We start from the raw sequence: 12906 nt of genomic DNA on the forward strand, positions 1-12906 counted from the left end.
CGCCTACCCTTCTTCCTCACACTCCATCCTCGCCTACCCTTCTTCCTCACACTCCATCCTCGCCTTCCCTTCTTTCTCAAACTCCATCCTCGCCTACCCTTCTTCCTCACACTCCATCCTCGCCTACCCTTCTTCCTCACAGTCCATCCTCGCCTACCCTTCTTCCTCACACTCCATCCTCGCCTACCCTTCTTCCTCACACTCCATCCTCGCCTACCCTTCTTCCTCACAGTCCATCCTCGCCTACCCTTCTTCCTCACAGTCCATCCTCGCCTTCCCTACTTCCTCACACTCCATCCTCGTCTACCCATCTTCTTTACACTCCATCATGTTTAATCCTTCTCCCTCACAATCCATCCTCCTTTACTGTACCTTTCTCCCTCAAACTCCTTACTAGCCTTTCTTCCTTTAACTACATCCGGCCATACTCTTCATCCATACACTCCATCCCCCCTACCCATCTTAACCGGTTAAGGACCAGGCCCTTTCCTGTTTTTTATGTCCATTTTTCACTCCCCACCTTCAAAAATCTATAACTTTTTTTTATTTTTACACGTAAAGAGCTGTGTGACGGCTTGTTTTCTGCGTAACAAATTGCACTTCATAGTGATGGTATTAAATATTCCATGCCATGTACTCGGAAGCGGGATAAAAATTCCAAATGCAGTGAAAATGGTGAAAAAACGCATTTGCGCCATTTTCTTGTGGGCTTGGATTTTACGTCTTTCACTGAGCGCCCCAAATGACATGTCTACTTTATTTTTTGGGTCAGTACGATTACGGGGATACCAAATTTGTATAGGTTTTATAATGTTTTCATACATTTACAAAAATGAAAACCTCCTGTACAAAAATTTTTTTTTTGATTTTGCCATCTTCTGGCGCTAATAACTTTTTTATACTTTGGTGTACGGAGCTGTGGGTGGTGTAATTTTTTGCAAAATTTGATAATATTTTCAATTACCGTATATACTCGAGTATAAGCCGACCCGAGTATAAGCCGAAACCCCTAATTTCAACACAAAAAACTGGGAAAACCTATTGACTCGAGTATAAGCCGAGGGTGGGAAATGCATTGGTTACAGCCTCCCAGTATATAGTCTGCCAGCCCCTGTAGCATACAGCCTGCCCAACCCCTGTAGCATACAGCCTGCCCAGCCCCTGTAGCATACAGCCTGCCCAGCCCCTGTAGTAGGAAAAAAAATAACACTGTACTCATCTTTCCGACGTCCCCCATAGATCCTCTTCTGTCTCAGACTGTCTCAGACAGAAGAGGACCTATGATGTCAGATGATGTCAGAAAGGTGAGTTTTGACTTTATTTTTTTAGTTGACTCGAGTATAAGCCGAGTTAGGGTTTTTGAGCTTAAATTTTGTGTTGAAAAACTAGGCTTATACTCGAGTATATAAGGTATATCATTTTTAGGACTGTACGACCTTTTGATCACTTTTTATAGATTTTTTTATATTTTTCAAAATGGTAAAAAAGTGCCATTTTCGACTTTGGGCGCTATTTTCCGTTACTGGGTTAAACGCATTGAAAACCGTTATCATATTTTGATAGATCGGGCATTTTCGGACGCGTCGATACCTAATGTGTTTATGATTTTTACTGTTTATTTATATTTATGTCAGTTCTAGGGAAAGGGGGTGATTTGAAATTTTAGGTTTTTTTATTATAATTTTTTTTTTTAACTTTTTTTTTTCTTTTTACTATTTTTCAGACTCCCTAGGGTACTTTAACCCTAGGTTGTCTGATCGATCCTATCATATGCGCTATCAGCACATTGTAATGAAGGGGTTAAAACGAAATAGCTTCGGGTCTTCGGAAGACCCGAGGCTACCATGGAGACGGATCGCCGCCCCCCGATGACGTCACGGGGAGCGGCGATCCCAGGTAAGATGGTGGCGCCCATGCGCCGCTATCTTTTTGAGGCTGCCGGCAGCTTTGCCGGCAGCCATTGCTGTGAAAACACCCGATTGCGGGTGTTACCGGTAAGCCTTTGCTGCAATATGCAGCAAAGACTTACCGGCTATGGAGAGGGCTCAGCCCGTGAGCTCTCTCCATGCAGCGGGACTGGTTAATTACACTCCAAACTCCCTTACCCTTCTCTCACACTTCATCCTCGCCTGCCCTTCTCTCATACTCCATCCTCGCCTCCCCTACCCTTCTTCCTCACACTCCATCCTCACCTACCCTTCTTCCTCGCACTCCATCCTCACCTACCCTTCTTCCTCGCACTCAATCCTCGCCTACCCTTCTTCCTCACACTCCATCCTCACCTACCCTTCTTCCTCGCACTCCATCCTCACCTACCCTTCTTCCTCGCACTCAATCCTCGCCTACCCTTCTTCCTCACACTCCATCCTCACCTACCCTTCTCTCACACTCTATCCTCACCTACCCTTCTCTCACACTCTATCCTCACCTACCCTTCTTCCTCACACTCCATCCTTGCCTACCCTTCTCTCACACTCCATCCTCGCCTTACCTTCTTCCTCACACTCCATCCTCGCCTACCCTTCTTCCTCACACTCCATCCTCGCCTACCCTTCTTCCTCACACTCCATCCTCGCCTACCCTTCTTCTTCGCACTCCATCCTCACCTACCCTTCTCTCATACTCTATCCTCACCTACCCTTCTTCCTCACACTCCATCCTTGCCTACCCTTCTCTCACACTCCATCCTCACCTTCCCTTCTTCCTCACACTCCATCCTCGCCTACCCTTCTTCCTCACACTCCATCCTCGCCTACCCTTCTTCCTCACACTCCATCCTCGCCTACCCTTCTTCTTCGCACTCCATCCTCACCTACCCTTCTTCCTCACACTCCATCCTCGCCTACCCTTCTTCCTTGCACTCCATCCTCACCTACCCTTCTTCCTCGCACTCCATCCTCGCCTACCCTTCTTCCTCACACTCCATCCTCACCTACCCTTCTTCCTCACACTCCATCCTCACCTACCCTTCTTCCTCGCACTCCATCCTCGCCTACCCTTCTTCCTCACACTCCATCCTCACCTACCCTTCTTCCTCACACTCCATCCTCACCTACCCTTCTTCCTCGCACTCCATCCTCGCCTACCCTTCTTCCTCACACTCCATCCTCACCTACCCTTCTTCCTCACAGTCCATCCTCGCCTACCCTTCTTCCTCACACTCCATCCTCACCTACCTCTGTTCCTCACGCTTCATCCAATCTTACCTTTTTTCCTTAGGCTCCATCATGCCGTACCCTTCTCCATACTGCTCTACTTTTCTTCTTCATACTCCAGAATCCCCTGATCTTCCCTCACATTTCTCCTTGTACTTTACCTCACCCCACAGTCCATGCCCCTTTTCCCCTTTTTTTGCACTCTAAAGTAACACATCTTTTTACTCTCCTTGCTTTACTTTCTGCTTCTTTCAATATCAAACATTCGGATGATGTGTGATCTTCTCCAGTGGACAGAAGTGACCCTCTACCTCACTCTGTCCTGAGGTTTTCATGTTGTTTTCCCATCCTGATCGGTGATGATGTCATTGGCCAAGTCTTGCCCACCAGCGAGGGACATCGGGGGTTACTCTGTCGTTAATAATTATTATAAGTGCTGGAACATAAAAAGCTGCTCAAACTAAAAGGATTGTTTTTATTGGACCTGATGAGGAGCATTTGTGCCGTGTAACTTGCAAGTAACTTCTGGACTACAACCCCTAGCTGGCACTCTGCGGTCTATTCTTTTCCTCAGTGTTAGTGATGATGACAATTAGGATCTCGCCCCAGGTGCTGAGAACACAGAATGATCCAGATACAGATGTGGCCTGTGACCCCCTCCGGGGCGCTTATATGTTGTGAGCATGGACTTCACCTGTCTCCAGTGTTACACAGAACACACGTGATACCAGCAGGATCCTAAGCAGGAGGGATGTCGTGTAGCTGGAGGTGATGCCTAATAATGAATATTGTTACAATGTATACATTTACAATAAATAGAAGAAAAACATTGATACACAATATCTTACTCCACTTGTCTGCTGCCAACTTCTCTCTCCTGTATTCGTCAGTCAGTTAACGGGGGACATTGTGGATCACGGTGATACTTCGGGGTGCAGAGACGTCGCATTGACTCCTTGCAGATCATCTCTTTGTTGTGATCCAGTCTTTATACCTTTGGAATCATCCATTGTGTTCCAGATTTTGGACCCTTCGTGGGTTGTGATGGGTCTAGCCCTCCATCAGCTTCCAGAAATCGTCCCCATTAATCTCTACAGATTGACATTAAGGGAATGAGGTTCTTGTAATTAGGGACGACTGGATCTCCAGGGACAAACTCTCCCCATTGGATGTAAATAACATAGTGACGGTGTGATGATTAATCACCTGGTCCTGACAGGACTGAAATACCTGGATAATTACTGACAGTGCAGTATATACTGCGCACAGGCTGAATATTCTGTATCATGCATGCTAAATGATGTATAATGAGACCCCCCCCCCCCCCCCACCTCATAAAGCTAGGGGGCGGCCATTACATTTCCCCCAGGTGGTATCACCCAGCTTTCCCTCGGGCCTGCCCTGCTCTGTAACTATAAGAGGTAGATGTAACATTTTGGGCTATGAGAAAGCAGGCCGAGCAGCCGTGCAGATGTCACCCAGTCTTTGGTCAGGGTGCTCACGGTGGTAACCATCATATAACAGTGTCGGAAAACCATCAAATTACAGTCCATTCAGATCCACTGCTGACCGACTTGAGGACAGGATCTGTAACTCCAGTTGATATATCAGAAATAGTGGTCGAGTGAACAGTACTGGGTGCCAGGTCTGTAGTACAGGGTGCCATCTCTTTAAAGTTGGGTGCCATTAGAGTAATACTAGGCACCATGTCTGTAATAATAACTGCCAGGTCTCCAGTACCAGTACTATGTTACCAACATTGGGTGTGATGTCTGTAGTACTGAGTACCATGTCTATAATAATAATAATAATTCTTTATTTATATAGCGCACACAGATTACGCAGCGCTGCACAAGCATGTCAAATTGGTCCCTGTCCCCATGGGGCTCACAATCTAAACAGATGTCTAAGACTTGGTGCCAAGTCTCTGTTACTGGGTGCCATGTCTGTAGTATCAGGGGTCATTTTTAAGCATTGGGAGCCATGTCTGTTGTACTATGTGCAGTTTCTCTAGGATTGAGTCCCAGGTTTCTAGTAGTGGATGCTGTGGCCCACATTTATTAATAGTGATACAGTAAGGTACCACGTGCAGTTTGCCTCAATATCGTGTACTGTGTGCCATGTCTCTACTATGGTGGGCTACATCTCTAGTGTTGTGTGCCAGGTCTGTTGTACTGTGTGTATTTAGTATTGGGTGCTACATCCATAGTGCTGGGTGCCATGTCTCTAGTATTAGTTGCTACATCCATAGTGCTGGGTGCCAGGTCTGTTGAACTGTGTTCCATGTCTCTAGTATTGGGTGCTACATCCATAGTGCTGGGTGCCATAAATTTAGTATTAGGTGCTACATCCCTAGTGCTGGGTGCCATGTCTCTAGTATTAGTTGCTACATCCATAGTGCTGGGTGCCACGTCTCTAGTATTAGTTGCTACATCCCTAGTGCTGGGTGCCAGGTCTGTTGTACTGTGTGTATTTAGTATTGGGTGCTACATCCATAGTGCTGGGTGCCATGTCTCTAGTATTAGTTGCTACATCCATAGTGCTGGGTGCCAGGTCTGTTGAACTGTGTTCCATGTCTCTAGTATTGGGTGCTACATCCATAATGCTGGGTGCCATGAATTTAGTATTAGGTGCTACATCCCTAGTGCTGGGTGCCATGTCTCTAGTATTGGATGCTACATCCCTAGTGCTGGGTGCCATGTCTCTAGTATTGGATGCTACATCCATAGTGCTGGGTGCCATGTCTCTAGTATTGGATGCTACATCCATAGTGCTGGGTGGTATGTCTCTAGTATTGGGTTCCAGGTCTGTTGTACTGTGTGCCATGTCTCTAGTATTGGGTTCTACATTCCTAGTGCTGGGTGCCAGGTCTGTTGTACTGTGTGCTGTGTCTCTAGTATTGGGTTACATCCCTAGTGCTGGGTGCCATGTCTCTAGTATTGGGTGCCAGGTCTGTTGTACTATGTGCCATGTTTCTAGTCTTGGGTGCTACATCCATAGTGCTGGGTGCCATGTCTATTGTATTAGGTGCTACATCCCTAGTGTTGGGTGCCATGTCTCTAGTATTGGGTGCTAGGTCTTTTGTACTGTGTGCCATTGGGTGCTACATCCCTACTGCTGGGTGTCATGTCTCTAGTATTGGGTGCCAGGTCTGTTGTACTGTGTGTCATGTCTCTAGTATTGGGTGCTACATCCTTAGTGCTGGGTGCCATGTCTATTGTATTAGGTGCTACATCCCTAGTGTTGGGTGCCATGTCTCTAGTATTGGGTGCTAGGTCTTTTGTACTGTGTGCCATTGGGTGCTACATCCCTAGTGCTGGGTGTCATGTCTCTAGTATTGGGTGCCAGGTCTGTTGTACTGTGTGTCATGTCTCTAGTATTGGGTGCTACATCCTTAGTGCTGGGTGCCATGTCTATTGTATTAGGTGCTACATCCCTAGTGTTGGGTGCCATGTCTCTAGTATTGGGTGCTAGGTCTTTTGTACTGTGTGCCATTGGGTGCTACATCCCTAGTGCTGGGTGTCATGTCTCTAGTATTGGGTGCCAGGTCTGTTGTACTGTGTGTCATGTCTCTAGTATTGGGTGGTACATCCCTAGTGCTGGGTGCCATGTTTCTAGAATTGGGTGCTACATCCCTAGTGCTGTGTGCCATGTCTCTCGTATTGGGAGCCAGGTCTGTAGTAGTAATATTGCGGTGAGGGTCACGCTGTTGAGGTATACAGTGCAGCCACTTGTCAGGTCTTGTGTTATAATCTCAGATTACTAGAAGTATGGAGGTCCCTGCCAGTGTCAGGCCCAGCGCCATTGTATGTGGCGTAACAATGTGTCAGTGATTCTCTGTGCGTCCCCGTCCTCTTTAACAGGCGCGGCGCTAACATCAATGAATATTCATGTTACAGCAGAACAATCCTTGAAAATCCGCAGATTCCCGCAAGAGATTTGTCACGTTCCTCTCCAAGTGCGATCCCCCCGGGAGTGGGGCCGGCGCTTCCAATTCCATCCCATCTGCAGCCGGCGTAATTAACATAACTAAAAAGATTTGGTGGGATTACCGGCGCTTGTCGCAGCCACGCCGTTCTTTCTATTTTCCTATTATCTATAAGACGCCATCGCCCTCACCGGCTCCGGCCTCGGCACTAGCTGCCATCTCTATGGCGAGGAACCACGACCCGCCATCGCTCTGTTTCTACTAGAATTTTATAGCGGAGGATGTGCCATGAGTCCTTCATGTCACAACGTATTGCGCCATTGGGTTAACCCTTCCTGTGCTGTATAAACCAGAGCAACAGCGCGGGAAGGTGAATCTCGCCACTGCAGATGAACAATGGGCGAGCTTAACCCTGTCCTCCCTGGAAGCGGCACTCAGCTGCTCGCCCGCACAATAGATTTCATCTGCTAATTGGCATTCAAGGCAGAAAGCAGCGCTGCAGCCGGGAGCCGCGGCAACCAGCCCATCAATCATAGATCAATGACACCAGCCCCGGCAAGCGCACATTACCAGAGCAAAGCCTTAGTTATACATACATTAACCGATTCCATGCCGAAACCCAGCACAACATAGTGAGACCATGCTGAGATACAAAGTATAGATACAGGGCGCTGGTCACATTATGCACATTAAGCCCCCCCCCCCCCGCTTACCATAAAGCTACAACCCCCTCATGAACCCTCCAACTGCCCCATTACTGTAAATTCACGTCTCATGACCCCCCACTATGACCCCACCACCATATCCCTAACTGACCCAATCATAAACCCCACACACACACACACCCCTCTCATGAACCCCCAACTGCACCTCTACCATAAACTCCCCTCTCAAGACCCCTCACTATAACCCCACCATCATACTCCTAAAGGCCCCCAAATGTAACCCCCCACTCCCCTCTCATGACCCCCCAACTGCCCCTTTACCATAAACTACCCTCTCAAGACCCCCTACCATAACCTCAGCAACATTATCCCCCCCGAGTTGCATTCCTACCATAACCTCCTCCTATCCCCTCACATGACCCCCCACTATAACCCCCCCTCTACTCCCTCATGACCTCCTAAATGCTCCCCTACCATAACCTTCCCCCCACTCCCCTCTAATGACCCCCCCACCATAAACTTCCCCTAAAGGACTAACACAAGATGAAAAACTATCCGGAAATCGATGGTCATAAAAGGAGACTCCCACATCTCACCCCAACATATAGGCAAGTAGGTCTCTCCACTCCCTGGAAATATCCGGAATCCTAATGAAATAGTGAAGGTTCTAAGTGATTCCATCAATATGTAATAGGAAAAGATGTCACAGAAGAAACATCACAAAGATCAATAGCAAAACACCGATACATAGATCTATCATTTACTTATCTATCTATCTATCTATCTAATATGTATCTGTCTATCTATCTATCTGTCTATCTATCTATCTCATATCTATCTATCTAATATCTATCTAATATCTATCTATCTATCTATCTATCTGTCTATCTGTCTATCTATCTATCTATCTCCTATCTCCTATCTATCTATATATCTATCTATCTATCTCATATCTATCTATCTATCTATCTATCTATCTATCTAATATCTATCTAATATCTATCTATCTATCTATCTATCTGTCTATCTGTCTATCTATCTATCTATCTATCTATCTATCTAATATCTATCTATCTAATATCTATCTATCTATCTATCTATCTCCTATCTATCTATCTATCTATCTCATGTATATCTATCTCATATCTATCTATCTAATATGTATCTATCTATCTATCTCATATCTATCTCATATCTATCTATCTATCTCATATCTATCTATCTATCTATCTATCTATCTCATATATATATATCTATCTATCTATCTATCTATCTCATATCTATCTATCTATCTATCTATCTCATATCTATCTATCTATCTATCTAATATGTATCTATCTATCTATCTATCTATCTATCTATCTAATATGTATCTATCTATCTATCTGTCTATCTATCTCATGTCTATCTATCTAATATGTATCTATCTATCTATCTATCTATCTCCTATCTATCTATCTATCTCATGTCTATCTATCTCATATCTATCTATCTAATATGTATCTATCTATCTGTCTATCTATCTATCTATCTCATATCTATCTATCTAATATGTATCTATCTATCTGTCTATCTATCTATCTATCTCATATCTATCTATCTATCTATCTATCTAATATCTATCTATCTCATATCTATCTATCTCATATCTATCTAATATCTATCTATCTATCTATCTATCTCATATCTATCTATCTATCTCATATCTATCTATTTCATATCTATATATCATTGTATCATATTTATCTTTTTTATTCTCGCTATTTTCTTTACTATTTTTAGCTTCTTTTTTCTCTACATAAGTTCAGTTATCAGATTCTTGTTTCTGATCATTCTGGTTCCTCCTTTTCCACTGATGATGTCATTGGGCTGAGGATATGATGTCACATTAGGTAGTAGAAGGCCTGTAATATGTAGCCCCCGCTGCCCCCCATTATATGGTGTATGTGAGGCTCAGCCTGCAGGTGACTGATGATTTGCATTGCGGGGGGCTACTTACTGTCACTCCCGGAGTTGCCATGAAGAAAAATATACTTACAGCCCATTAACCCCTCCAACCCCGTACTCTTTGAGGCTGTCATATAGTAATGACTTTCACTCTACTATGACCTGGAGAGCTATGTGATCCGTGGAGGCCGGGGGTCACCTAACATGTGGAGAAGGCACAGAGATTTATCGCAGGACCTGCACAACATGGAAGGCAACCAGAGGCAGAAGGAAAGGGTGCAGGGGGAAGTCACAGCCCCGCCCCCTGCCTGTACATCCTGTGTGAGAGGTATTCACAGCCCCGCCCCTACCTGTATATCCTGTGTGAGAGGTAGTCACAGCCCCGCCCCCTGCCTGTATATCCTGTGTGAGAGGTAGTCACAGCCCCGCCCCCTGCCTGTATATCCTGTGTGAGAGGTATTCACAGCCCCGCCCCTACCTGTATATCCTGTGTGAGGGGTAGTCACAGCCCCGCCCCCGCCTGTATATCCTGTGTGAGAGGTAGTCACAGCCCCGCCCCCTGCCTGTATATCCTGTGTGAGAGGTAGTCACAGCTCCGCCCCCTGCCTGTATATCCTGTGTGAGAGGTAGTCACAGCCCCTCCCCCTGCCTGTATATCCTGTGTGAGAGGTAGTCACAGCCCCACCCACTGCCTGTATATCCTGTGTGAGAGGTAATCACAGCCCCGCCCCCTGCCTGTATATCCTGTGTGAGAGGTAGTCGCAGCCCCGCTCCTGCCTGTATATCCTGTGTGAGAGGTAGTCACAGCCCCGCCCCCTGCCTGTATATCCTGTGTGAAAGGTGGTCAGAGCCCCGCCCCCTGCCTGTATATCCTGTGTGGGAGGTGGTCACAGCCCCGCCCCCTGCCAGTATATCCTGTGTGAGAGGTAGTCACAGCCCCGCCCCCTGCCTGTATATCCTGTGTGAGGTAGTCACAGCCCCGCCCCTGCCTGTATATCCTGTGTGAGAGGTAGTCACAGCCCCGCCCCCTGCCTGTATATCCTGTGTGAGAGGTAGTCACAGCCCCGCCCCCTGCCTGTATATCCTGTGTGAGGTAGTCACAGCCCCGCCCCTGCCTGTATATCCTGTGTGAGAGGTAGTCACAGCCCCGCCCCCTGCCTGTATATCCTGTGTGAGGTAGTCACAGCCCCGCCCCTGCCTGTATATCCTGTGTGAGAGGTAGTCACAGCCCCGCCCCCTCCTGTATATCCTGTGTGAGAGGTAGTCACAGCCCCTCCCCCTGCCTGTATATCCTGTGTGAGAGGAGGTCACAGCCCCTCCCCCAACCGGTATATCCTGTGTGAGAGGTGGTCACAGCCCCGCCCCCTGCCTTTATATCCTGTGTGAGAGGTGGTCACAGCCCCGCCCCCTGCCTGTATATCCTGTGTGAGAGGTGGTCACAGCCCCGCCCCCTGCCTGTATATCCTGTGTGAGAGGTGGTCACAGCCCCGCCCCCTGCCTGTATATCCTGTGTGAGAGGTGGTCACAGCCCCGCCCCCTTCCTGTATATCCTGTGTGAGAGGAGGTCACAGCCCCTCCCCCTGCCTGTATATCCTGTGTGAGAGGTGGTCACAGCCCCGCCCCCTGCCTGTATATCCTGTGTGAGAGGTGGTCAAAGCCCCGCCCCCTGCCTGTATATCCTGTGTGAGGGGTAGTCACTGCCCCGCCCCCTGCCTGTATGTTCTGTGTGAGAGGTAGTCACAGCCCCGCCTCCTGCCTGTATATCCTGTGTGAGAGGTAGTCACAGCCCCACCCCCTGCCTGTATATCCTGTGTGAGAGGTAGTCACAGCCCCGCCCCCTGCCGTTATATCCTGTGTGAGAGGTAGTCACAGCCCCGCCCCCTGCCGTTATATCCTGTGTGAGAGGTAGTCACAGCCCCGCCCCCTGCCTGTATATCCTGTGTGAGAGGTAGTCACAGCCCCGCCCCCTTCCTGTATATCCTGTGTGAGAGGTAGTCACAGCCCCGCCTCCTGCCTGTATATCCTGTGTGAGAGGTAGTCACAGCCCCGCCCCCTGCCTGTATATCCTGTGTGAGAGGTAGTCACAGCCCCGCCCCCTGCCTGTATATCCTGTTTGAGAGGTAGTCCCAGCCCCGCCCTCTGCCTGTATATCCTGTGTGAGAGGTAGTCACAGCCCCGCCCCCTGCCTGTATACCCTGTGTGAGAGGTAGTCACAGCCCCGCCCCCTGCCTGTATATCCTGTGTGAGAGGTAGTCACAGCCCCGCCCCTGCCTGTATATCCTGTGTGAGAGGTAGTCACAGCCCCGCCCCTGCCTGTATATCCTGTGTGAGAGGTAGTCACAGCCCCGCCCCCTCCTGTATATCCTGTGTGAGAGGTAGTCACAGCCCCGCCCCCTGCCTGTATATCCTGTGTGAGGGGTAGTCACAGCCCTGCCCCCTGCCTGTATATCCTGTGTAAGAGGTAGTCACAGCCCCGCCCCCTGCCTGTATATCCTGTGTGAGAGGTAGTCACAGCGCCGCCCCCTGCCTGTATATCCTGTGTGAGGTAGTCACAGCCCCGCCCCCTGCCTGTATATCCTGTGTGAGAGGTAGTCACAGCCCCGCCCCCTGCCTGTATATCCTGTGTGAGAGGTAGTCACAGCCCCGCCCCCTGCCTGTATATCCTGTGTGAGAGGTAGTCACAGCCCCGCCCCCTGCCTGTATATCCTGTGTGAGAGGTAGTCACAGCCCCGCCCCCTGCCTGTATATCCTGTGTGAGAGGTAGTCACAGCCCCGCCCCCTGCCTGTATATCCTGTGTGAGAGGTAGTCCCAGCCCCGCCCCCTGCCTGTATATCCTGTGTGAGAGGTAGTCACAGCCCCGCCTCCTGCCTGTATATCCTGTGTGAGAGGTAGTCACAGCCCCGCCCCTGCCTGTATATCCTGTGTGAGAGGTAGTCACAGCCCCGCCCCCTCCTGTATATCCTGTGTGAGAGGTAGTCACAGCCCCGCCCCCTGCCCTTATATCCTGTGTAAGAGGTAGTCACAGCCCCGCCCCCTGCCTGTATATCCTGTGTGAGAGGTAGTCACAGCCCCGCCCCTTGCCTGTATATCCTGTGTGAGAGGTAGTCACAGCCCCGCCCCCTGCCTGTATATCCTGTGTGAGAGGTAGTCACAGCCCCGCCCCCTGCCTGTATACTCTGTGTGAGAGGTAGTCACAGCCCCGCCTCCTGC

General features: G+C 48.6%; 1 long non-coding RNA gene across 1 annotated transcript; it reads right to left on the reverse strand.

Moving 5' to 3' along the window:
• Positions 1-3647: 3647 nt before the first annotated feature.
• LOC140112555 (uncharacterized) lies at positions 3648-8389 on the reverse strand. Its single transcript, XR_011852696.1, has 3 exons — positions 8345-8389; positions 4004-4246; positions 3648-3930 (listed from the first exon to the last, which is right to left on the reverse strand). It is a non-coding gene; the product is annotated as an uncharacterized lncRNA (long non-coding RNA).
• Positions 8390-12906: the final 4517 nt, after the last annotated feature.

This window comes from Engystomops pustulosus, unplaced genomic scaffold, assembly GCF_040894005.1.
Source record: "Engystomops pustulosus unplaced genomic scaffold, aEngPut4.maternal MAT_SCAFFOLD_854, whole genome shotgun sequence".
Lineage (NCBI taxonomy): Eukaryota > Metazoa > Chordata > Amphibia > Anura > Leptodactylidae > Engystomops > Engystomops pustulosus.